The sequence below is a fragment of the Panthera tigris genome, chromosome B1 (assembly GCF_018350195.1).
Source record: "Panthera tigris isolate Pti1 chromosome B1, P.tigris_Pti1_mat1.1, whole genome shotgun sequence".
Taxonomy (NCBI): Eukaryota; Metazoa; Chordata; class Mammalia; order Carnivora; family Felidae; genus Panthera; species Panthera tigris.
This window is the reverse complement of record NC_056663.1, coordinates 108,826,826-108,854,450: the sequence shown is the minus strand read 5'-3', so window position 1 is coordinate 108,854,450 and position 27,625 is coordinate 108,826,826. Positions and strand designations below refer to the sequence as shown.

The following is a 27,625-nucleotide window of genomic DNA, read 5'->3' as shown; positions in this document are numbered from 1 at the left end:
GAACACAGCTGCCAGAGTTGGAGAATTCTAATCTTTACACAAGGCATGCATGCTCTCCACATTCAAGATAGAAGGGCAGAATTCTGGCCCTAAAAATGCCATTTTGGAATAAACAGTACTATATTAGGGGAGACTAAGAACTATTTGCAATTAGTAGTAAGAGCCAAGAAACAAGAATAGTCATGCTACAGCAGACCAAATGAGATGTGACTCAGAGGGAAAATCCATTGGTTGGGTGCCCTAGCCAAAGTGGGAAATGGGTAATGGTTATTCCCACATCCATAAGGAATACCTTCAGAATGAAATCAGAGGCTATTGAATGCACTATACATTATTGTACATATACTGGTATTATAAGCACAGAAACTTCACATTTCTCATTATAGGATTGGGTTTCATACACTCCAAGCAGTAGTTTTAGCGTCCTCATGAAATCCCAGGTTAAAGACCCTCTATAACTGAACTGTTTTTTTCTGACTTTAGAGCCAGGATTTTTGGTGTTCAGGCATCAGCTTCACTAATGGAACCACATCATAAATTTATTTCGGCCCAGATATAGTCACGTTACACAGTCCTATAGTTATGGAATGGCATTATAAAAATTAAAGGTACCATTTGATTTAGTAAAGGGAGAGAGAAAGAGAGAGAGAGAGAAATAGAAGTGCTTAGAGATGAAATTAGCATGGACTGATAATTCAGGTGAGGCTTACTCAGGAGGTAGGAATAAAGCTATGCCTGAAAGGACCAACAAAATTAAAATTTGGGAGAGAAGAGAAGAAGTTAAGGGAAAGGCATTTCAGGTAAAAGGAAAGAGAAAACCAACTGGCTGAGATATGTTTGGACTGGGAGAGTATGGGAAGTAATATTAGGAAGTTCAGATCACCCCATATATTGGAAAGCTTTGAAAAAGTATGAAGGGTTGGAACTTGATTTGGGGGCATTAAAAGTGATGAGGTCCTTTGAGCAGGACATAACATGAAAAAATACTTTAGTAGATCATATTAAAATCCTTTCTGGGATGGATTAACAGACATAAAGGCTACAAAGAAATTGGTTCAGTCAATAAAAATTTGAAGAGTTAAATTTTACCCTGAGAGCACTGAGTATATTAAAGTTTTCTTGGTTAGAACAAGACATGATGAAAATATAGGAAAAGATACCCCAGAATATTTTCAGAGAGAGATCTGAGGGAGCAAAGACTAGAATCACACAACTGCCACAGTGTGAAATTTCCACAGCAATATATTCCTTAGGTTAAACAACTATGCTATGACTACATCATTTGATGGGAGAATGACATTCATTAAAAATTTAGAAAGAAGTATTTAATCAACTAAGAGAAAAACAAGGGAAAAAGGAATCAGGGACCCAATACAGGACCTTCTTTGATTGAATAATGGAAAAAGAAAAGAAATAATAGAACACATTGGCAGGAAGGTCACCAACAGAGCGAGAGATCAGAGTAAGGCACCACAGTGTAGCCTGGGGCTCCTTAGGAGACAGACCAAGAGTAGTGGATGCCAATGGGTGGAGGGTAGAATGAAGGAGTGGATATGAGGAGCCTATCAGTAAATAGAGAAGCTAAGAAAATCACAGACAGGCACTAAAATGGGTATTGCACAATATTTCTTTGAAACCATAAAGACATTTCTCACAGCCCCCAATATGCATGGAGAGAAATGCCCTAACTTTCTACTGCATACACCTAGTCAAGTTATTGCTGTTGTTATTGTTTTTGCTTAGCAAAAGAACATGCCTGCTACCCTACTTCCCTTTCTTGGATAGGTAAACATGTATATAGATGCTTAAAAGATACAGCTAATTTTATTTATTTATTTATTTATTTACTTACTTACTTTTGCGAGAGTGAGAGAGAGAACATGAGTGGAGGAGAGGGGCAGAGGGAGACAGAGAAAGAATCTTAAGCAGGCTCCATGCTCAGCACAGAGCTGATGCAGGGCTTGATCCCACAACCCTGGAATCATGACATGAGCCAAACCCAAGGGTGAAGCTCAACTGACTGAGCCACCCAGGTGCTCCACAGCTAAATTTTTAATTGTTGGTTTAAAAAGTTGCGAATATAGTCACCCCAAGGATTTATAGACTATTAAAAAGATTTAAAACTCAGTTCCTGCTTGATTGGGTTTATACATACGTTAAGTACTTAAAAATGAAGGAATAATCATCAAGTTTAAACTTTTGCACCCTCTAAAGGAAACATTTGTTCTAATATAGTCATTTTGATATGCATTCTATATAATAAACTCCTTATTCATCTGCATTAGACTATGGAACTGGGGCTTCTGGGTGGCTCCATTGGTTAAGTGTCCCACCTCTCTTAATCTTGACTCAGAGGGTTAGTGACATGGAGCCACATTGAGCTCTGTGCTAATGTCGGGAAGCCTGATTGGGATACGTCCTCTCTCTCTGCCCCTCCTTTGCATTCTCTCTCTCTCTCTGTCTCTCTCTGTCAAAAGAAATAAACTTAAGAAATAAAAAGACTACGGAACTAAAGCTACTTTGAGTCATTGTCACAAGAAACAAGAGCTCTCTGATTAGAGAGAGAGCACAATTACTGATTAAGTAATTGTTAAGTAAGGATCACTTACTGTCCTTTCTTGGAAAGTCTCTGTTGAAATAAGCTGTAATAATTTGAGTCATGTGAGTGACACTGAAGTTTCAACCATGTATAAACATTGCTACCCAAGAGTGACAAGGTTTTTGACTTTAGAAACTCAGAAGATCTGAACTGCCAAAGAAGAGATCTTTTTTTTTTCAAACGTGTGAAGGTAGACATTTAAACAAAATTTTTACAGTGAGAAACCTGGTAATTTCAACAATTTTAAAATCTGTTCTTACTGCTTAAATTGTAAGTCAAATTCTGTATTATTTACGTAGCAATTTTCTATTTAGAATATCAATTTCTAAACCTGGCTGGTTATTAGACTCCTTTAGGGATTTTTTAAATAAGGAAATTCCCAGCTCCACCCAAGATACAAATCAAAATATCCAGAGTTTGGGAATATTTATGTTAAGAAAAGCTCTCCAGCTGATTCTGGTGTGGATAGAGTTTTGAAAAACACTGACTTAGAAGCTACAGCATCAAAAAATTTTAATAGGGTTGCTTAATGGGTGAGTTTGGTGCCATCTATCAAATGTAATAAGGGGAACACAGCTGAAAAATGGGTGGATGAATGTAGAGTCTGAACATCTGAGGGAACAGTCAGTTTCTGTAAGAGGGCAGGAAGAATTAAAGTTGGGGTATAGCCAAGCCACCAGGACCAAGAAAAAAGGGAAAGGCATTAAAGCTTAAGTGGGTGAATGACAGGGGCAATAGCGTGGGCAGGCACTGCTGAGTTCACATGTACTGAAGGGAAAGACTGGAAGGAAAAACTAAGTTCTAAAGCCAGCTCTTCCATAGTGATATCTTTCATCAGGATTTGTAGTATTCTCCCAGTTGCATGGGCCAAAGGTCTAAGGTGCTGACATCCTGAGATCGAAATGTGCTGGTGTCTGGTCTCAAGGAGTCTAGATAGCTGTGAAATCTAGAGTCAAGGTTACTAAGTAAAAGTAAGTGCCTGATCTGGCATCCAGAAAATAGCACATTCCCAATTGTGGATTGTATGAATTTATAAAAGTCATATGAATTAAAGACTATAAGAACCACATAAATCAGAAGAACAAAAATTATATCACTTTATATGATATTCAATGGTGAAACCAAGAGAAGTTAGTGATTGGAGAATAAAAAGGGGAATAAATGATTATGCCCAATTTCTGGTTTGAGGAAATTGCCTGAATGGTAGTACTTATTTACTTATTTATTTATAAGTAATACAAATATGTAAATGGCATATAAACTTAATTTATGAATGGTATATAAATTTATATGGTATATAAACTTATTATAAATAATTAAATGATAGTACTATTTATGTATTTATTTAATTAATTTAATTTAATTTTTTATTTTTTTAAATTTACATCCAAATTAGTTAGCATATAGTGCAACAATGATTTCAGGAGTAGATTCCTTAGTGCCCCTTACCCATTTAGCCCATCCCCCCTCCCACAACCCCTCCAGTAACCCTCAGTTTGTTCTCCATATTTATGAGTCTCTTCTGTTTCGTCCCCCTCCCTGTTTTTATATTATTTTTGTTTCCCTTCCCTTATGTTTATTTGTTTTGTGTCTTAAAGTCCTCATATAGGTGAAGTCATATGATTTTTGTCTTTCTCTGACTGACTAATTTCACTTAGAATAATATCCTCCAGTTCCATCCACCTAGTTGCAAATGGCAAGATTTCATTCTTTTTGATTGCTGAGTAATACTCCATTGTGTGTGTGTGTGTGTGTGTGTGTGTATATATATATATATATATATATATATATATATATCACATCTTCTTTATCCATTCATCCATCAATGGACATTTGGGCTCTTTCCATACTTTGGCTATTGTTGATAGTGCTGCTATAAACATGGGGATACATGTGTCCCTTCGAAACAGCACACCTATATGCTGTGGATAAATGCCTCGTTGTGCAATTGCTGGGCCGTAGGGTAGTTCTATTTTTAGTTTTTTGAGGAACCTCCATAATGTTTTCCAGACTGGCTGCACTAGCTTGCATTCCCACCAACAATGTAAAAGAGAGCCTCTTTCTCCACATCCTTGCCAACATCTGTTGTTGCCTGAGTTAATGTTAGCCATTCTGACAGGTGTAAGGTGGTATCTCATGGTGGTTTTGATTTGTATTTCCCTGACGATGAGTGATGTTGAGCATTTTTTCATGTGTCGGTTGGCCATGTGGATGTCTTCTTTGGATCAGGGTCTATTCATGTCTTTTGCCTATTTCTTCACTGGATTATTTGGTTTTTTTGGTGTTGAGTTTGATAAGTTCTGTATAGATTTTGGATACTAACCCTTTATCTGATATGTCTTTTGCAAAAATCTTCTCCCATTCTGTCGGTTGCGTTTTAGTTTTGCTGATTGTTTCCTTCACTCTGCAAAAGTTTTTATTTTGATGAGGTCCCAGGAGTTCATTTTTGCTTTTGTTTTCCTTGTCTCTGGAGATGTGTTGAGTAAGAAGTTGCTGCAGGCAGGATCAAAGAGGTTTTTGCCTGCTTTCTCCTCAAGAATTTTGATGGCTTCCTGTCTTACATTGAGATCTTTCATCCATTTTGAGTTTATTTTTATGTATGGTGTAAGAAAGTGGTCCAGGTTCATTCTTCTGCATGTCGCTATCCAGTTTTCCCAGCATCACTTGCTGAAGAGACTGTCTTTATTCCATTGGATATTCTTGCCTGCTTTGTCAAAGATTAGTTGTCCATACGTTTGTGGGTCCATTTCTGGGTCGTCTATTCTGTTCCATTGATCTGAGTGTCTGTTCTTGTGCCAGTACCATACTGTCTTGATGATTACAGCTTTGTAGTGTAGCTTGAAGTCTGGGATTGTGATGCCTCTTGCTTTGGTTTTCTTTTTCAGGATTGCTTTGGCTATTCAGGGTCTTTTCTGATTCCATACAAATTTTAGGATTATTTGTTCTAGCTCTGTGAAGAATGCTGGTGTTATTTTGATAGGGATTACATTGAATATGTATATTTCTTTGGGTAGTATCAACATTTTAACAATCTTTGTTCTTCCTATCCAGGAGTGTGGAATCTTTTTCCACTTTTTTGTGTGTCTTCTTCAATTTCTTTCATAAGCTTTCTATAGTTTTCAGTGTATAGATATTTCACCTCTTTGGTTAGATTTATTCCTAGGTATTTTATGGTTTTTTTGTGCAACTGTAAATGGGATCGATTCCTTGATTTCTTTCTGTCGCTTCATTGTTGGTGTATAGGAATGCAACTGATCCCTGTGCGTTGATTTTATATCCTGCAACTTTGCTGACTTCATGAATCAATTCTAGCAGTTTTTTTGGTGGAATCTTTTGGGTTTTCCATATAGAATATCATGTCATCTGCGAAGAGTGAAAGTTTGACCTCCTCCTGGCCGATTTGGATGCCTTTTATTTCTTTGTGTTGTCTTATTGCAGAGGCTAAGACTTCCAATACTGTTGAATAACAATGGCATGAGTGGACATCCCTGTCTTGTTCTTGACCTTAGGGGGAAAGCTCTCAGTTTTTCCCCATTGAGGATGACATTAGAGTTGGGTTGTTCATATATGGCTTTTATGATCTCTATGCTCCTTCTATCCCTACTTTATTGAGGGTTTTTATCAAGAAAGGATGCTATATTTTGTCAAATGCTTTCTCTGCATCTATTGAGAGGATCATATGTCCTTTTTTTTATTGATGTGCTGAATCACGTTAATTGTTTTGCAGATATTGAACCAGCCCTACATCCCAGGTATAAATCCCACTCGGTCGTGGTGAATGATTTTTAATGTATTGTTGGATCCGGTTGGCTAATATCTTGTTGAGGATTTTTGCATCCATGTTCATCAGGGAAATTGATCTATAGTTCTCCTTTTTAGTGAGGTCTCTGTCTGGTTTTGGAATCAAGGTAATGCTGGTTTCATAGAAAGAATTTGGAAGTTTTCCTTCCATGTCTATTTTTTGGAACAGCTTCAAGAGAATAGGTGTTAACTCTTCCTTAAATGTTTGGTAGAATTCCCCTGGAAAGCCATCTGGACCTGGACTCTTGTTTTTTGGCAGATTTTTGATTACTAATTCGATTTTGCTTACTGGTTATGGGTCTGTTCAAATTTTATATTTCTTCCTGTTTCAGTTTTGGTAGTATATATATTTTTAGGAATTTTTTCATTTCTTCCAGATTGTCCATTTTATTGGCATATAATTACTCAAAATATTCTCTTTTTATTGCTTTGATTTCTGCCATATTGGTTGTGATCTCTCCTCTTTCATTCTTGATTTTATTTATCTGGGTCCTTTCCATTTTCTTTTTGATCAAACTGGCTAGTGGTTGATCAATTTTGTTAATTGTTTTAAAAAACCAGCTTCTAGTTTCATTGATCTGTTCTACTGTTTTTTTGGTTTTGATAGCATTAATTTCTGCTCTAATCTTTATTATTTCCTGTCTTCTGCTGGTTTTGGGTTTTTTTGCTGTTCTTTTTCCAGCTCCCTAAGGCATAAGTTTAGGTTGTGTATCTGAGATCTTTCTTCCTTCTTTAGGAAGGCCTGGTTTGCTATATATTTTCCTCTTATGACCACATTTCTGTGTTCCAGAGGTTTGGGGTTGTGGTGTTAACATTTTCATTGATTTCCATGAACTTTTTAATTTCCTTGTTAACCTCTTGGGTAGCCCATTCATTCTTTAGTAGGATGTTCTTCAGTCTCCAAATATTTGTTACCTTTCCAAATTTTTTCTTGTGGTTGATTTCGAGTTTCATAGAGTTGTGGTCTGAAAATATGCACGGTGTGATCTCGATCTTTTTGTACTTACTTAGGGCTGATTTGTGTCCCAGTATATGGTCTATCCTAGAAAACGTTCCATGTGCACTGGAGAAGAATGTGTATTCTGCTGCGTTAGTATGAAATATTTTGAATATATCTGTTAAGTCCATCTGGTCCACTGTGCATTCAAAGCAATTGTTTCCTTGTTGATTTTTTGATTAGATGATCTGTCCATTTCTGTGAGTGGGGTGTTGAAGTCTCCTACTATTATTGTATTACTATCAATGATTTTCTTTACGTTTGTGATTAATTGATTTATACATTTGGGTGCTCTCGCATTTGGTGCATAAATGTTTACAATTGTTAGGTCTTCCTGGTGGCTAGACCCCTTGATTATGATATAATGCCCTAATCCATCTCTTGATACAGTCTTTATTTTAAAGTCTAGATTGTCTGATCTATGTATGGCTACTCCAGCTTTCTTTTGTTGACCATTAGCATGATAGATGGTTCTCCATCCCCTTATTTTCAATCTGAAGGTGTATCTAGGTCTAAAGTGGGTCTCTTGTAAACAACATATAAATGGATCTTGTTTCTTATCCATTCTGTTACCCTATGTCTTTCGACTGGAGCATTGAGTCCATTGATGTTTAGAGTGAGTACTGAAAGATATGAATTTATTGCCATTATGATGCTTATAGAGTTAGAGTTTCTGGTAGTGTTCTCTGGTCCTTTCTAATCTTTGTTGATTTTGATATTTATTTATTCATAAATATATTTTTTTCATCTTTTCTCCCCTCAAAGAGTCCCCCTTAAAATTTCTTGCAGGGCTGGTTTAGTGGTCACAAACTCCTTTAATTTTTGTTTGTCTGGGAAACTTTTTATCTCTCCTTCTATTTTGAATGACAGCCTTGCTGGATAAAGAATTCTTGGCTGCATATTTTTCTGATTCAGCACACTGAATATATCCTGCCACTCCTTTCTGGCCTGCCAAGTTTCTGTGGATAGGTCTACTGCAAATCTGATCTGTCTTCCCTTGTAGGTTAGGGACTTTTTTTCCCTTGCTGCAGTCATGACTCTCTCCTTGCCTGAGTATTTTGTGAATTTGACTATGATATGCCTTGTTGATGGTTGGTTTTTGTTGACTCTAATGGGGGGGGGGGTCCTCTGTGCTTCCTGGATTTTGATGTCTGTGTCTTTCCCCAGGTTAGGAAAGTTTTCTGCTATGATTTGCTCACATAACCCTTCTACCCCTATTTCTCTCTCTTCCTCTTCTGGGATCCCTATGATTCTGATGTTGTTCCTTTTTAAAGAGTTGCTGATTTCTCTAATTCTTAAATCACGCTCCTTTGCCTTAATCTCACTCTTTTTTTTCTGCTTTGTTATTCTCTATAAGTTTGTCCTCTATATCGCTGATTCTCTGTTCTGCCTCATCCATCCTTGCCACCGCTGCATCCATCCGTGATTGCAGCTCAGTTATAGCATTTTTAATTTCATTCTGGCTATTTTTTACTTCTTTTATCTCTGCAGAAAGGTATTCTAATCTATTTTCGACTCCAGCTAGTATTCTTATTATCGTGATTCTAAATTCTGGTTCAGACATCTTGCTTGTATCTCTGTTGGTTAAATACCTGGCTATCGTTTCTTCGTTCTCTTTCTTTTGGGATGAATTCCGTCGTTTTGTCATTTTAAAGGGAGAAAAAGAATTAATGAGGTAGAAAAATTAAAATTAAAAAAGTATTAAAATTAAAAAATTAAAAACACACCCACAAAAATCAAATAAATGATGCTAGATCCTAGGTGTGTTTTGGTCTTGGTGTTGAAAGTGGTTTGACAGATTAGAGAAAAAAAAGGGGGGGGGAAGGCAATCGTTTGAGAATTTGAAAAAATGAATACACTGAAGTAGACTAAAATGAGATGATGGGAGTAAAATAGAATTTGAAAAAATATACACAAAAGTAAAGAATACAGTAGAAAAAATTAAGGAAAATATGTGTAATAAAAATTAAAAATAAAAATGAATTTTTCTTTTTCTGTATTCAAGAAAAAGGAAAGAAACAAAAAAGAAAAAATTTAAAAAAGGAAATTGTTTCAAAATTTGAAAAAGTAAATACACTGTAGTAGACTAAAATAAAATGATGGAAGTAAAATAGAATTTGAAAAAAATTTACACAAAAGTAAAAAATATAGTAATAAAAATTAAAGAAAAATGTTTTTAATAAAAATTGAAAATAAAAATGAATTTTTCTCTTTCTGTATTCAAGAAAAAGAAAAGTGTAAAAGAGAAAAAAGAAAAGAAAGAAAATTGAATAGATGGACCTGCTGACAGATTGAAGTAGTACTGAAATTATTTTGTTTTCCCCTAGAAGTCAGACTATGTAGTGCTTTATAGTGCATAAACTAAGCGGGGCAGTGAGACTTGTGTTCTTGAAGATCAAGGTTGGCCCAGTTGGGCCAGGCTTGGTGTAATGGCTCCGCTCTACACTAGATGGCGCTGCTAGCCTACTGGGGTGGAGTGTTATGGCACCCATAGGTGCCATGCGTATGTGCATGTGCGGGAATGGTGAAAATGGCGCCACCCAGTTACCCAGTCTCTAGTATCGGAACTCTGTTTTCCCGGATCAACAATCGCACACCTGTCCTCTGTCTTCAGCTTTCATCCACTCCCCACTTTTTCACTGTCTGTGACCAGGCCCCAGGCAGTACCTCTCTCCTGAGTTTTGTCTCAGATGTGGCTGTTTTCCCCAGCCCCTTACTTCTGAAAGACTGTGGCCTTGACCCATTCCACCCCTCTGTGGGAGGGTCTCACCAAGCAATGGCCAAATGAGCAATGGCTGAATGTCGGCTGCACCCAGAAACACTTGCTGGACCCTGCTGCTGCTGGTGCCCCAAGACTGCGGCCAGGTGCCAGCCCGCCCCAGAACAAGTTCGTGAGATAGTATACCAGCAGCTTTTCAGGGATTATGGAAAATCACAACACACATCTGGCACCAGGCTTCACCCTTAACGACCTTGTTCCAGCACCAGCAAATGTGGCCGTTTTCTGGGGTCTGCTGGGACCAGGTGGCTTCAACAGTCTCTATCAAATATCCTGCCAGCAGTGGAACAGTTTTCCCCATGTGGCCCGAAAACCTGGACCCCACTCTGGTCCTGGAGATTGGCCCTTCCCACCACAGCACTGCCAGGTATCAAGCTGCAGGGCAGACTTTGCCTCCCTTTTTTTTTGTTTTGTTTTGTTTTGTTTGTTTTGTTTGTTTTTTTCAATATATGAAATTTATCGTCAAACTGGTTTCCATAAGCCTCCCCTTGTTTACAGTCTTAATGGGATTTAAACTCTCTCCTTTCTCCTTTCTACCTTTTTAGTTTAGTCCCTCTGGCTGTTTCCAATTTTCCACTTTCTCTCCAGCTGCTTTTGGGGAAGGGTGCTTTTCCCGTAGTCTCCCCACTGCCCCCCCCCCCATCTCTGTCCTATCAGCTCGCAAAAGCAAGAAGCTCTCCAAGTTCACCTCTCCGTGCCACATACCTGCTGAATTCTGTGGTTCAGGTTGTGCAGGTTGTTGTGTTAATCCTCCAATCAGTTTTCTAGGTGTAGGATGGTTTAGTGTTGGTCTGGCCGTATTTCATGGACTCGAGACACACAAAAGACTTCCATGCTGTTCCGCCATCTTGGCTTCTCCCCTCTCCTCTTTATTTATTTTAAAATTTTAAAAACATTTATTTATTTTTGAGAGAGAGAGAGACAGAGAGAGTGCGAGCATGCTCATGCGAGTAGGGGAGGAGCAGAAAGAGGGAGACAGAGGATTGGAAGAAAGCTCTGTGCTTTGAGCCCAGAATGGTTGGAACTCAGGAACCATGAGATCATGACCTGAGCCAAAGTCAGATGTTTAACCGACTGAGCCACCCAGATGCCCTGGTAGTACCATTTATAATGGTAGGAGTCAAGTTTGAGGAATAGATGGAAAAAAAATTACTCTGGTGTTATTGAACTTGAGATCTGTGAAAGATCCCAATAGAGGAGTGCAGTAGATAGGCAGATATATGGGTCTGGACCTCAGGGTATAAAACACAGAAGAGAAAATTGTATTCACAGGTAGATAGGGTGGATAAAATTTCCCAAGGGAAGATAGGAGATAAGAGGTGAGAAAGGGGACTAGGACAGAACTGTTTTAAGGATAGGGAAGATGAAATGGAGCCCACAATGTAACCAAGATGTAGCAAGAGGAATAAAACTGCAACAATGGCAACTTTTATTGAACATTACTCCGTAATGGGATGGTTCCGGCACTAAACTATGTGGTTTTTCACATACTATCCCAGCGCTCTTCACAACCTATGCAGATAGATGCTATTATTACCATTTTACATGTGAATAAAACAAGCTTAAGTTACATCAGATGGTTGTACAAAGAGATGGAAAACAAGAGAAAGATATCATAAGAGAACAGAATATCAAATAGCCAAGGACCAGAAAACTAACACACCAAGAAGTAAGAAAGGCCAATAAACTCAAGAGTGAAAAGGACAGTGAACTGAGGAACACAGTAGGTGCTAATGCATTGGAATAAGGTCTCTGCAAATAACTTACTAAAGCTTTTTTCTTTCTCTGAATTTACCAACAGTGACAATGATAGAACTCTATTGTATTGAAGTATTGATGAACAGAGTAGGTTTGTAAGGAAAAAAGGATTTTAGCTCAAAATCTGTTCAAAGAAACTGACAATCATCAAAACATATAAATGTTAGAATAAACTAGATGAGATGTGTAAAGTCCTTATAAAGAAAAGTATATATTTATATATTGGGAGTTGAAAATATTTAAATAGATGATTTTGAATAAGCTTTTTTTTTTTTTTCTGAACTAAGGACTCAGTGTTATAAAGATGATCAAAAACATGCACTATGGTGCATGTACTATGGTGCATAATTAGTGCTAGTCCACTTGCTAGCCAGTAACTTACTGAGCCTCTCCTTGCCTCATTTTTCTCATCTGTAAAATATGGATAATAATAACACCTACTTCATAGTGTGGCATGTTACTTTTCTATCACCAAACAACACTATTTAACAAACTACCCAACGCTCAATGGCTTAAAGCAACAGTAATGTACTCTTACAGATTTGAGCATTCACTGGGCCAGCTCTGCTCCAGCTGTTTCTCATCTCTTCCTAGAATCAGTGGGATGGACATATGTTCTTCTCAGGGCATAACTGAAGCTCAAGAGAGAAAGCCCAACCAAGCAAGCACATATCAACACTCCATTTATCTGCTTATAATTCACTGGCCAATGCAAATTTTATGACTACACCCAGAGTCAAAGGGTGGGAAATGCATTCTTCCTAGGATGAGGCTACCAAAAAGTTGTTGATGCAGGATTAGGTGATGAAATGGGGCCAATAATTAAATTGACCACAGTAGTTGTTAGAATTAAATGAGTTAATACTGGAAAGCACATATGCTTTATAATTTATAATAGAACAGCATTTGGTCCATTGCAAGCAGTATTCTTTAAAAATTTTTTAATGTTTATTTATTTTTGAGAGAGATAGAAAGCATGAGCAGGGGAGAGGCAGAGAGAGAGGGAGACACAGAATCCAAAGCAGGTTCCAGGCTCTGAGCTGTCAGCACAGAGCCCGACATGGGGCTCAAACACATGTGACATCATGACCTGAGCCACCCATCTGCCCCATTGTAAGCAGTATTAATGCCTTTTTTAATTTGTTATTCCTATTATAATTATTCCTAAATTAATTTATATTTTAATGTCATTCCCATCAAAACCTCAGTCCAATGATAATTCAAAACTCAGCGTAAAGTAATATTTTAAAGAAGAGTAACATAGATGAAACAAGTTGCACCCCAAAATTGACATGAGGTAACCACTTTTAAGCTATCCCCTATCACTGGGAAAAGTCTAATGCTATAGCAATCATTATAAAGAATAAAAAGCCTCTGCACTGTTACTTAATACACTGTCTTATAACAATATAACTCTGAGGCTCATTCCACTGTTGGTTTGAAAGCTCCTAGTTTGCGAACTATTCTTATATGCATGATAAACTCTTATCAAATGACATAAAGGTCCCACCCAACCATAGATAGAACATATTACTATATAGCAATAACTTAATGCTGATTAGTGAAAGAAAGGAGGAACCAAAAACTGATCCGATCCTATAGGAAAACAATATGTGAAAATAAACTTTTTGAAATAAAAGAAAGTAAGTAAGCATTTAGAATGATGGACAGAGTGATAGGATAACTATATAACCACCCTAGGAAGATCAATCTGTATTTTATAGCACATAACAAGAGAAAAGCATAACTGGTTGAAGTTGGAGAGCTAAATAAAAAAAGAAAAAGAAAAAGAAAAAGAAAAAGAAAAAGAAAAAGAAAAAAAGAAAGCCTGACAGAAAATTTAAATGACTATATTAAATACATGTGGGGAACCTATTCTATTTTTGGTTTTTAAATGATAAAGCGATTTCAATGATAGATGATTATAAAATACTTATTACAGACTATTAAATCAGAAGTTTTAACTGAGGCACCAAGATTCAAAGCTGTGATTTTCCAAAAAGGTGTGCCAGAACAAGATGCCAATTTTCAAAGGAGATTATTGAAAACCAGTTTGACAACTCTTAACATTCTTACACATACAAAGGTATTAAAAGGGTCAGAGTATGTGGAGACTGAAGAGTATGTGTGAAGAGCCATTTTAATAAAATTATTGGTATGCTCTGAGAACTCTAACCCTGCCTACGTGAGGCTGAGGAGGGAGGTGCTGACAGGAGCTCCTAAGAGTCAAGTGCATGAATGAAAGCAGGCCTTGAGTCGTCTTTGGTCCTGTTCTGGAAGTCTCCTGCAAGCTTAATCAGATAAAATATTTATCTTATTTGTAAGGAAAGGAATATAAACTAAAGCAAATTATCATAATTTTTATACCTATTGAACTAGTGAAAATAATGGTATGTAATATGTAGTACTAGTAAGATTGGAATGATACCGTGCTCTGTTGAGAGCATTGTTTTATTTTTGTTTTATTTTTTTTCAGTATATGAAATTTATTGTCAAATGGGTTTCCATACAACATCCAGTGGAGAGCATTGTTTTAATATATCTTTTTCCAAAAAACAATATAGCAATATATGTCACAGTATCACATACAAACTATACAAATATCTCTACACATTAGCTCAGTAATACCATTTTTTGACACTTACCCTAAGAAAATAATTCAGTAGAATAAAAAAGGTGTATTAATAAAAATGGTCATAGGAGCACTAACAAAAATAGAAAATACTGAAATAGTCTCAATGTTAAAAATAGGAAAGTGGGTTAAATAAATTATGAGTCATCAACTTGCTGCAATGCTATGACCACTAGAAATGGTAAGTATGAATATAATAGGACATAAAATATGCATATAATGTAATGCATAGTGAACATAAGAACATAAAATATTTTGTACACCAGAACTATATATACAAAATGTATATGTTAAAATATAAGATATATGTTTGCATTTCTTTTTTGAAAAAGTTTTTAATGTTTTCATTTGTTTTTGAGAGAGAGAAAGAACGAGAGAGAGAGAGAGAGAGAGAGAGAGTCTGCAAGCTGGGGAGGGGCAGAGAGAGAGGTACACACAGAATTCAAAGCAGGCTCCAGACTCTGAGATGTCAGCACAGAGCCTGACATGGGGCTGGAACTCACGAACCATGAGATAATGGCCTGAGCCCAAATGAGCCACCCAGGTGCCCCTGTTTGCATTTCTTATATATTGCTTCAAACTAGTAAGTTTGAATAACTGAGCAGAGACATATTAAAAAGAATAGAAGGTGACAAGAAATTAAGGAAGAAAGAATAAAATTAATTGAATGGAGTAAAGTCTATTACATAGGACACAGAGTGAGGGGAAGCCTCAGAGATATGAATCAGATGTGGCTTCATGGTCCAGCTCTTCCTTTTATCTCTTTGAGATTTAAGGCAACTCACTTAACTTTTCTGAGCCTCAATGACCTCAAGTAAAAATAAAGGGTTAGATGAAAACTATCCCTAAAATTATATCCTTTGTTTCCCTTTTTTTTCCTTTTCTCTCCCCTTAATGAAAGAAAGTGCAGGATTTCTAGGGCATAAGCCAGCTGGATACCAGGCAAATTGAAATCAGAGATTTCAAACAGAAGCCAACTAGAGGAATTTATTTCTTTTCAAAAAAATGTTACACCATCTTCTCATCGTGAGTATTCACTGTAGGCTTATATATCTTGTTTTCCTAAGAAAAAAAAAAACCTCAAATTTTGTAAATACCTTACCTCCTTCCTTACTTGAAACATAAAATGATATTTGAAGACTGGGTTCAGATTTGAGTTCCGTTATTCATCATGATGCAAGCTCTTGGAGTTCCAACTGTTCTCAACTGTCAAGAAAGAAAGTAATATCTTCCCTATCTATTTTGACAGGGTCGTTCTAAGAACCAAATTAAAACAATATACATGAAAGGGTTTTGAAATCATCAACTACCATATACCTGTACGTTCTTCATCTCTGCCTAATTTTCTTCATTTCTCTGACTTCAGAAAACCCCTAGAGCAAATGCATGACTCAGCATCCATTGAAAAGAGTATGTGGAATTTTAAACCTAAATCAATGGTTGTGGAAAAGTCTGGTTAACTTTCCACATAAAAATAAGAGCTATGAGGGGCGCCTGGGTGGCTCAGTCGGTTGGGTGTCTGACTTCGGCTCAGGTCATGATCTCCAGTCTGTGAGTTCGAGCCCCATGTCGGGCTCTGTGCTGACAGCTCAGAGCCTGGAGCCTCTTTCAGATTCTGTGTCTCCCTCTCTCTCTGACCTTCCCCCATTCATGCTCTGTCTCTCTCTGTCTCAAAAATGAATAAACATTAAAAAAACTTTTTTTAAATAAAAAAAAATAAGAGCTACGAATATTAAGAAGTCCATAACCAGCTTAAAGTGAAAGATCATTTCAGAATCATAGCTTTATAATAGAAGGTAAACATCCTGGCTAGGCCTACCCCTAACATTGCAGAGCTGGTGTCAAGATTAAAAATGGAGGTCTATATGCCATATATTTAAATATATGATATTTAAATATCATATAGAATAGAATGGTATGTAATATAATATAACATATTTAAGTATATTTTAAATTTTTAAATATAATATATTTAAAAATAAATATATATTTAAATGTATTTAAATATATAAAAAGTGAGTAGATACTCCAGACCACATGAGCAAACTGCCATTAAAGCAGTCCTGTCTTGCTCTTCCCTTGATACAGAGAGTATACTATAGCTGTGTGATCCACCCTCAGGAGGACAGACATATAGAGTAATCTTTACATGGAATTTCTGGGTCCCAGATATTCAAAATAGGATCTAAAAGGAGGTATATGGACTCTGGGTGGGCTCCCTGCCTTTTCGGAAGGAGCAGGACTGGATGAGGGCCAGAGAGTAGTCTTTCACAGGGTGGGAACCCAGGGCAGGTGCCCCTCTTGCCCAGGCCTACTGTACTATTTCTGGATTTTTGATTTATCAAACTCTTTGCCCAATGTCCCATTTATCCCCACTGTCATCACCCTTAGTCTCAGTTTCACTTTGGGCCTTGTAATCCCTCAAAATGGGAAATCTTTGCTCATACCCTTCTTATATTGTCATTCCTACCGAATATATCTTTACTTGTTATCATTCTCTCAGTGGATAATCATTTCCTTTGTTAACTTGTGCAGGCAGGCCTCTCTAGTATTTATTCCCTTACTCAGCTCACATCTTCTCCATCAATTTCAAACATATGTTTGTGTACTTACCTCTTTGTTCTTTCCTCTCTCCTGCTTTGCCATTCATTCAACTATCCCCTATCAAGGGTCCATTATTGGTCAGTCATTGGAGATGCATACAACAGGACACAAGACAGGTGTGGCCTATGTCTTCATGGAGATTACAGTTTCCTGGGAGAATTGATAATGGTGATTAGTTACAATTATGATGAATACTATGAAAATGATGTGTATCTATGAGAGTCTAAAATGCAGGTGTGGGAACAATCAGACCCCAACCATCCAGTCTATGGTATTTTGTTTTAGCAGCACAAATGCACTAAGACACTAAGTAATGAAAAGAAATTGGTGTCCATATTTGCTCCATATGTAATTTAAAACATCAAGATCTTATATCATTATATATTTCAAGTGTAAAGAAATATACCCTAGTACTGATTTTTCCATTATAATCACTTCAATGCTTTTTTGAATTTTCAAATATCAAAATTTTTATTTTTCCCCAATATTTGTGATGTCTTGCCTTATTTATTTATTTATTTATTTATTTATTTATTTATTTATTTAAGCTTCCTTTGAAAACGAGTCATAAATTCTTCCTATCTTTGCATGCTGTATACTGCCTTTTTGCAAAACTCCTCTAATCAAGGGGAGGAATCTATTTTTTTTCTCTCCTTGAATCTGTGCTTGACTGTGTGACTTGCTTTGGCCAATGGGACACAAGCAAATGTGATTTAGCAGAGGCTTAAAAAGTGCTTGTACCTGGGGACTTGCTTTTTCTCTTTTCATTTTTCAGAATTTGTGGGTAGAAACCAGGAATAGCCTACTGAAGGAGGAGAAATTACATGAAGCAGAGATAGGTTGTCTCTTCTTCCAGAGATGAGGCCTGCTAGACCCAGTTAGTTATGAATAAGGCCATCCTAAACCATTAGCCTCAGCTGAGTTACCATCTGACTATAGGGATCCATCAAGCTGGCCCAGACCAGAATTTCCTAGCTTATTCAGAGAATAATGAACAAATGAAGTGGCTATTGTATCAGGCTACTCATTTTGGTTATGGTTTGTTATACAACAGCAATCTCCCTGCCATGGTTAATTTGGCTCTATCTGTGCTCAGGCCATGATACAAAGCCTGACAACAAAGGGTCAGAACTGATGGAGGCTTTTCCTAAAGGAGAAGCATCCTGAGATGAGAATGGAAACAATAACAAGGACTGATTGCAGAGACCAAAGTGAGGAGAAAGCAGGAAGTTGAAAGTCTTTTTAGGAAGGAGATACAAAACTGGAGGAAAAAAATCTGGGAATAAAATTAATGAATATAATGTACTTGGTAGAAAGTTTATTCTTACCTTAACCTTTGTCAGATAATGAGAAGAGCTTTTTGAAAGAAATCTCTTCAAAATCTGCATATAGTGAGTAAACAGTAAACATTTATGGAATAAATAAAACACCAATCGATATTTTTCATTAAGGCATTTCAAGATTAATAACAGCATACTGTGCAGTGCTATCTTCCTTAAAATTATTTTCTATTAGATTTCTTTGAATCATAAACATAATACCATCCTTGTTATATCTTTCTCTGAGAGAATGCAAATTACCATATAGCCTTTTTTTGCCCCAGAGAACATTAATTGGCCAGTCACTATTCTTTGTGCTATGCAAGTATTAACATATTTGTCCTTGCATCAGTCCTGAGTGGTAGTATCTTTACCTTCATTTTATAATTAAGGAAACTGAGACAAAGGGAAAATCATTAATTAGTTACACAAATAGTATATTCGAATAGGAATCTGAACCTAGTCAGTTTGGATCTGAAGCCACCTTAATAAAAGTAACAATTTTTTTTTTTAGCACTTTGGTACTTCAGGAATTTTGCTATGGTTTTTCTGCTAAGAGTCAAATTCTTTAATTTTCATAATTTTACCCTGAACTACTATGGCTGTCTGCATTTTATAGTAGGTGCTCAAAAATGTGCTTGTTTTGTGTCCCTCTTTTGTCTTATTTTCTCCCCCTTGCACTTTTGCCCTCTCTTCCTAATTGCAGTGACTAGAAGAAGGGCCTATCTCCCAATGCACCCAGCCTCATTCTCTGCATGCTCACCTGCTGGTAAAATCCTTTCCTCTCCTTCATTCAGTCTGCTGTGGAACCACTCTAGTGTCATTTTCAGTTCAGTTATTGTATTCTTCAGCTTTGTGACTTGTATTTGGTACTTTATGTTTTCTCTCTCTTTGTTGAAGTTCTTACTGTGTTCATTTTTCTCCCAGTTTTGGTGAGCATCTTTATGATTATCACTCTGAACTTTTATCAAGTAAATTCCTTATCTCTGTTTCATTTTTTTCTTGAGGTTTTGTTTTGTTCTTTCATGTGGAACATTGTCCTCTGTTTTCTCATTTTGCTTGACTCTCCGTGTTTCTATGTATTAAATGTAACATCCACCTCTTCCAATCTTGAAAGAATGGCCTCATGTAGGAGAGATGAACCTTATCATTCAGACTTGCTCTAGCTTTTGTAGTCTTTTGAATCCTTGTGATTGTCTAAGCAGCCTATTTTATTTTTCATGGTTCCCAGTTGTGAGGGTGTGATAAGACCTATCAGTGTCCCAAAGGGGGAGATCTCAGCACCTTATCAGGCTGATTAAAAACCAGACCCTCAGGCAACAACTTTTAAAGTATGCAAATATACAAAGTCCTGTGAGACCCATGAGCAGAAGCCCTTCTGGCTACCAGAACCAGGTGATATAAAGGTATCCCCCAGCAGGAACTGCAAAAATCAGGGCATCACAGATACCATATGGTTTCACTCTTATGTGGATCCTGAGAAACTTAACAGAAACCCATGGGGGAGGGGAAGGAAAAAAAAAAAAAAAGAGGTTAGAGTGGGAGAGAGCCAAAGCATAAGAGACTGTTAAAAAATGAGAACAAACTGAGGGTTGATGGGAGGTGGGAGGGAGGGGAGGGTGGGGGATGGGTATCGAGGAGGGCACATTTTGGGATGAGCACTGGGTGTTGTATGGAAACCAATTTGACAATAAATTTCATATATTGGAAAAAAAAATCAGGGCATCAGACAAGGGTATAAGCTTCTTCCTGGAAGATACCAGTAAAAAGGAGAAAGGCAGAGAGAAAGTAAAAAGAATGAATCCACTGGCCTCCTTCCCTGCGTACCTCTGTAGTCTCCCATAAGCATGCTCAGCCAGAAGCCTGTCCCTCAGGCCAAAGCTCCCAGACAACCAAATAGGCCCTTTATCAGAAAAACTGGGGGTGTGTTTTAGTTTGCTATCTGTGCAGTGCCCTAAGTGTGGTAGTCTGCCAAGAACTGTCTTTCTGATTGTTAGAGTCCCATGGGACCCAGGAGTACAAGTCCCCTGGCCACCAGAGCCAGGAGATCAAAGGGTGCTCCCTGGGCTATACCTGCAAAAACTGGGACACCACATGTAAAAACCAGCACATCAGCTGTGTGTATAAAAGCCCCCTCCCTGCCCCAGAGATACTGGCACTGTGGAGCATCACAGAGGGGGAGCGTGAAGATAGAACCCACTGAGAATAAAAAAAAAAAGTTGCCTGGTGCTGACTTTAACAAAGTAGAGAAAGTGCTTGAAAATTAGACCTGACTGTGGCTTTCCCCAGAGAGTGTCCTAACAAGCCCCTGCCCGTCTGGAGGACACTAAAATTAACAAATGAATCCTTCACATTTAGACTGGGTGTTTTTCAAACTGCTACTTCTGTTCGGGGCTCTAGGGTAAGTGAGTTTGTGCATGAGCCCTTTAAGGGCAGCTTCTCAGTTTCCTACAGCCCTTTGGGTCCTGTGGATGACAGCCCTATTGGTTTTTGAAGCCAGATATTTTGGGGTCTCATCTCTCAGGTGCAGATCATAAAAGTTGGGGTGCTTGATGTGGGGTGCCAACCTTTCTCCCCTCAGAGAGAAGCTCTGGATTTGTAAGTTCCTTTCAGATTGTGTGTTGCTGTACTGGTGCTGGGATTTATGACAAGATCACATCTCAGCCTCTCCCCGTCTTTTCTTTTTTGTAGCTGAGAAGGAAATGTTTAGCAAGTTTTCAGGTCTTTTTCTGAGGGACTTGTTCCATGTGTAGTTACAGATTTGGTATGCTGCAGGAGGAGGTGAGTTCAGGATCTTTCTAGTCGCCATCTTGGACTCCCTCCAGCTGGGCAGCCTGTGTGGTATCTGCCACCGGCCTGATGTTTCCTGATATACCCTATTCTTTTTGATAACAGGCTCAGGCAGGCCTAGCTGGGGTGTATTACTGTAACATGGGAGGATCACACCCAAACTTATCAATTCTGGAAACAGCTGGTAACCATTTAAATGTATTTACTTCACAGATAAGTAAAGAGACACTTCAAGTTGTTCCTTGACTTTTCAAGGTCACATAGCAAATCAGTGACTAAAGAGTCAAGGAGAGTACATGGTTCTTGCCTTTGCTTTCAGCCTTTCCTTTTTCATTACATCATGCTCTTGATTATTACTTTTATTATTTTCTTTAAAAATTTTTTTTAAACATTTATTTATTTTTGAGAGACAGAGAGAGACAGAGCATGAGCAGGGGAGGGGAAGAGAGAGGGAGACACAGAATGCAAATCAGGCTCCAGGCTCCGAGCTGTCAGCACAGAGCCCCACACACGCACTCAAACCCACGAACTGTGAGATCATGATCTGAGCCAAAGTCCAGCGCTTAAGCAACTGAAGCACCCAGAAGCCCCTCTTGATTATTATTATTATTATTAAACAATTTTTTAATGTTTATTTTTGGGGGAGAGACAGACAGACAGACAGAGCATGAGTAGGGGAGGGGCAGAGAGAGAGGGAGACATAGATCTGAAGTAGGCTCCAGGCTCTGAGCTATCAGCACAGAGCCCGACATGGTGCCTGAACCCACGAACTGTGAGATCATGACCTGAGCTGAAGTCGGACGTTTAACTGACTGAACCACCCAGGCGCCACTATTATTTTTAAAAGTAGGTGCCTTCCTTCTTATTTATACTTAAAGGTCGGAAGATTTTAATTAAATAAATTTAAAACATAGCATCCCATAAGCCCCATAAGTATATTGTTGGTAAGGTCAGTTCTTATACTGAGTTATTTGGAAGGAATTTAATTTTTGGAAAATAAGTAGATTTGACAAAGAATATACTCTTATATTATGATAGATGTCTTGAGGAGAACCTCTCCTTCTCTTTCCTGCTTAACCTCCCACCCCCACCTCTTAGGAAGCATTTGATTTTAAGTCAAATAACAAGTGAAGACATAACACCATCTTTTGGCAACATTAAAACAAATGCAGATGTCTTGCAATATTTCATGTCCAAAATGGGGAGCACTAATTTTGCTGATAAGATTTTTTTAAATGCCTTTTAAAACAGCATTTTCTATTAAAAAGTGTTGCCAGCTTTCCATATTAAAATAATTCCATGAGAAAGTCACTTCAGTGCTTTAAGTGTTACTGTAATTGATATAATTTCCTTTTAATATCAAAGATCTGGCTCATAAAAATAAGATTTTATAAGATACATTTCCCTTTGTGGCTATCTTATGTTTACTTACCACGATAAGTAAAACAAAACCAGATTTTCTGCAGATGTTTCTATTAGCATATTGAGGATTCTGACCCACCAACTGTTTTATAAACTATATGCTTCTTAAAAACTTTCAGAAAAAAATTGAATGTATTTATTCTGTTTCTTTCAGTTTAATACCACATCGAAACAAGTTTTGTAACATTCATAAATTTGGTATGATTTTAAGGAATCTGTACTTTATGATGATATGTTAATTTTTATAAAAATTTACATGCAAATGTACATTTAATCAGACAGCATCTCTTTGTGGAGCTATCCAACTAACTTACATGTATTGAATTCAACATAAATTAACCAATAATTATATGTGTATGGCTAATGTGATCAGTGGTTTTCAAATTCATAAATTGATAGGCAGAAAATAATTTTTATTTTGGTTAAGCATACTTTCCCTCTGTGGTAAACTTTGATGACATTTGTAATGGGGGTATTTCTAGTTCCTACCTTGTGAAATAGAAGAGTTTGAAATGCAAGGGAAGGAAGGAAGTATGATTTTAGAGATTTTCTGAAGTCTAGACTGTATAGGAAGTGGTAAACAGATGGCATTTCAAATAATTTGAGGTTAAATAGGAAAAGATTATAGAGGAATAATGGAAGAATAATAGAATTTTCAGAGACAATACATATAAAAATATATATTGTATAAAGGTGGAAAGATAAAGGTGAGAGAATTGTCTCATTAAACATTTTGAAATCTATTTATTTAAGTCACTTTCAATAGAAAGTTACCGTTTTCTTATACTATTCTAATCTAACATTTCTATATCATGTTTGTTAGCTGAATTTCCTAAGTCAATGTTCTTTTCTGGAAATACGTAGAGGAATCTATTATGACAATATATTTTGCATTGTGATTTCTTTTAAGGATCTATGTTGACCTAATACTTGGATTCAGAAATAACAAATAGTTGAATCTGGTCCCACTGGTAGCCATATTCTGAAGCTTTATAGAGAAAATGAGTAGAGCAAGTCTTAACAAAGGGTACTTGCTTGCCACCCACTCAGACCCTACTCCAGTTAAAACATGCATGAAAGGAATACACAATAAAACATTAAAAGTACCATGAACATAGAGTAGCTTAGCCTGAATGTTGCCCAGCTTACATGTTTCCCACATAGATGTAAAATTTCTTTTTCAAAGTTCTAGACAAGTGCACATAAAATGAGATTTCTTCTAAGTGTATTTTTATTAACTAATATGAAAAGTCAGTTCCCTTGCAGAACAGCATCAGAGCATCTTACTAATGAGTAATTACTTGGCTTTCTTCCAATTGATTTTCTACATTCAGCAATTATGTTTTAAAAAAATCACAGATCGGATCATGCACCAGTCCTACACTCGATCTACTCCATATTCCTTTTGTCCAGAATATTTATTTCAGTTTATAAAGACACTGTGAGTATCTGGTTAATGCCAACCCCCATACTGCAACAGGGACTGGGTCAGGTTTTGTTCACTATTCTAAGCCCAGGGCTTAGCGCAGTGTCTGTTCCATACCAAGTACTTAATAAATACTAGCTGAAGAGCAGAGGGGGGCATGGAAATTGATGTTGCATGGAACAAAGTTCCTTCCTCTGTTATGTCTAATTATCTTCAGTGAATATGAAAGATCTGGGACATTCGATATTTCTTCTTAGCTTCTAAAATTGCCTCAATTAAACCCCCATGCCCACATTTGGAAATGACAGATTGGTTGGGAAACTCCTGGTGCTGCTAAATTCCATCAAATATCTGGCTAAAAAATTAAAAAAAAAGTTGCTGTTATCTGTCACAGGTACACTAAGATAATTTAACTCATATTTGTTAATTTACTCTTACAACTCCACTCGATAAATATTTCAGAAGCATATTATGGCAAACACTAGAATAGAGGGTAATGGAGTTTTAGCTATTTAGCTAAGTCTTCTTTCTCAATTGGCAATATTGCAGCAGAATGGAGTTGTGCACTGACTCATAGGCCACTTTCCTTACTCGTAGGCTTGCTCACCTGAGAGGATTGTTTCCCTTCCAGAAAGGGTGGGTTGAAGAATTAATGTGCAGCTTAGCTGGCCCAGCAGAGAGTCTTTCCTCCTTAGGAGGCTTGAGCCAAAATTGAAAACTAACCCTGCCATCCCTACCCATTCATTCCCATATGGAAACTTAAAACCTGCTCAAATCAGCTTACATAGAAGACAGTGTATGTGTCTGTTTCCGATTGCCAAGCCAAGCAAGTTGTTAAGAGCTGTGCCCTAAGAGGCAAGATTTATGTTACCATTGCTAACCTTAACTAGGGGGATGGAAACTGGAAGGCTGTTTCGGTGGCTGGTGGGAGAATTCCTCCTTCCTGCCAGAGGTGAATGCCAGCATCATAAACAGATTATACAGCATGCTTGAGAGAGGGAAAGGGTTTAAGGAGCACTTCTCCACAACACTCTGCAGGGTTAGAGATGGAAGAGTTGCTAGAGTTAATGGAGGGTGTGAAACCAAAATAGAACAGAATGTGAGCTCTCCAATAATATGAAAGGAATACACATCTGGCAATAGGAGAGACAGACAAAGAGAGCGAGAAGAAATTGACAGAAGATATAAGAAAAGCCATTCTGTACCACTGGAAAGACATCTTTTGAAGGGGCTCATCCTTTGAGAAGATAATATGAACACTTTTTGGAGAATTCTAAAACAGTAAAATTCATTGCCGATAATGAAAGATGCAAGGAAATCTGGCCCTGTGAGGAAATAAGGATTTATGATAGCTGACATCTGAAAGGGCCTGAATATACACTCCCTGGGAAGTTGGGTGCTGCCTTCTTCAAGCAGATCTTTGAGGGATGGGAATAGGACCATGGGGAAAAAGATGGTTCCGAATCTGATAGATAGACTTGTATACAAGCTCTGATCTATCAATTGCTAGATATGACCTTCAATAATGTGCTTGTCTAAGTGCCCTAGGTTTTTTTTCATGAGTGGGCTAATTTATAAAGAACACTATATGAAACAATTGGCATATAACAAGAGCTTCAAAGTGTGATTGTCATGTTAACGTGTTAATTTTATCCTTCCAAAATTTCTCAAAGTTCATGTGGGAATGAATGATACTCTCATGCAAAAACATGGAGGTGTATTTCAGATGTATAATGATTTGGGGGTAGTTTTAGGTCATAGTTAGAGTTTGCACTATTTCTTCCTACTGACAGTTGAATCTTTCAAATGCAGAAGAGCTAAAAAATGGATGATCTGCTCTACCTATGGTATAAGTGAATAAGATTTTTCTGATGGGCTCTTGCCTTTTAGTTGGATATGGAGTTACGTCTCAAGTACATTCCAGAAAGATCAGCTTTCATTCAAAGGTGTGGATTCCAAGAAGTGGGGATCACTGAGGGCTATCTTAGAGCCTGCTTACCACAGCAGCCAAATTTTTCCAACATGTCCATGTAGATGGTTGGAATTACTACCGTTTTCAGAAAGGATTATGTATCATCACTGCAAATGTAATGTTGCCTTGAACTAACCATGATTTATACTTCCTGGAATGTAAGCATTATTTAATACATTTGTAGACTTGACCTTAAAATTGATTTTGCTGACCTTTCATTTTTGTGCATGTACTACTTTTCTACTTTACATCAGCATTCTGTTTTTATCAGTTATTTGTTATCACTCCTTCCCCCTTGGAAAAGAGACCTGTAAAAATGAGAATAACTGGCAAAAAAAAAATTGTATAGGGAATTTAATACTGTATTAAGTTTAGACTCCAAAATAATAAACTATAGTTGGCAGATTGAACCCCCAAAATCATTTCCTTGAAAGTATACTTTGAAAATATAATTAGTCAACATTAGGGTAAAGTTGCTTCTTTCCCAGTTCTAAAATTTTCTGATTATAATCAAGGAACTTACTGGAGAAAGGACATTCAATTTCTCAGTTTTTCCTATAGATAAGATTTAAAAGAGATAGAATAAAATCAAAATACATAGCTGAAAGTGAATCTTGAAGATGATATACTCAGTCTCTCATTTTATAGATAGCCCTTACAAACCTCAGTTTCAAAGCTATAGCAGTCTAAAACCAAGTTCATGGGGCGCCTGGGTAGCTCATTCAGTTAAGCACCCGATGTTGCTCAGATTATGATCTCACAGTTCATGAGTTCTAAGTCCCACATCGGGCTCTGTGCTGACAGCTCAGAGCCTGGAGCTTGCTTAGGGTTCTGTGTCTCCCTCTCTCTCCACCCCTCCACCTGCTCATGCTCTGTCACTCTCTTTCTCTCAAAAGTAAATAAACATTAAAAAAAAATTATAAGACCAAGTTCATGATCTTCCTTGAAAACATGTTCCATTTCCGTCTATGGTGATATGTGAGCCTCAATTTTGCAAGGCCCTGCTGACACTCTCATCCACTACATCCAATCTATCATGCAATCCTATTGATTTTACTTTTCAAGTGAAGTATATTCTGAATCCATTTATTTCTCTCTCCTCCTACTGATCCAAATGGCCATGATCTACATTCTGGATTCCTGTAATGGTTTCTTCCCTGATTATGCTCTTCTATCTTTCTAATCCATTCTCCACAGTTTGGGCAGAGTAATTCTTTTAAAATGCAGATCTCATCACATCAATTCAATTTCTTCACGTTATTATTAACATTAGACCTACAAGATCTGGCCTTTTTTGTGATACCTGGAACCTCTCTTCCTCTTATCTAGGGGCCTAGAATTCCTTATTTGAATTACTCTGCTCTCAAGGTTTTCCCATGTCTTTTCCTCTGCCTGGACCAGTCTTCCCTGTTCCCTGACCCCACCTTGTTATTTCATATCTCAGATTATATATTGCATCTTCTAAGTAGCATTCTTCAGCCTCTCTGGTGCAGTCAAGTTCTCCTACATCCTAATTCGTTTATCAC

The 27,625-nt window shown here is 37.4% G+C and overlaps 1 long non-coding RNA gene across 1 annotated transcript; it reads right to left on the bottom strand.

Moving 5' to 3' along the window:
* Positions 1 to 14,135: 14,135 nt before the first annotated feature.
* LOC122237693 lies at positions 14,136 to 17,307 on the bottom strand. The gene is made up of 3 exons (XR_006216297.1): positions 17,180 to 17,307; positions 15,669 to 15,772; positions 14,136 to 14,225 (listed from the first exon to the last, which is right to left on the bottom strand). It is a non-coding gene; the product is annotated as an uncharacterized LOC122237693 (long non-coding RNA).
* Positions 17,308 to 27,625: the final 10,318 nt, after the last annotated feature.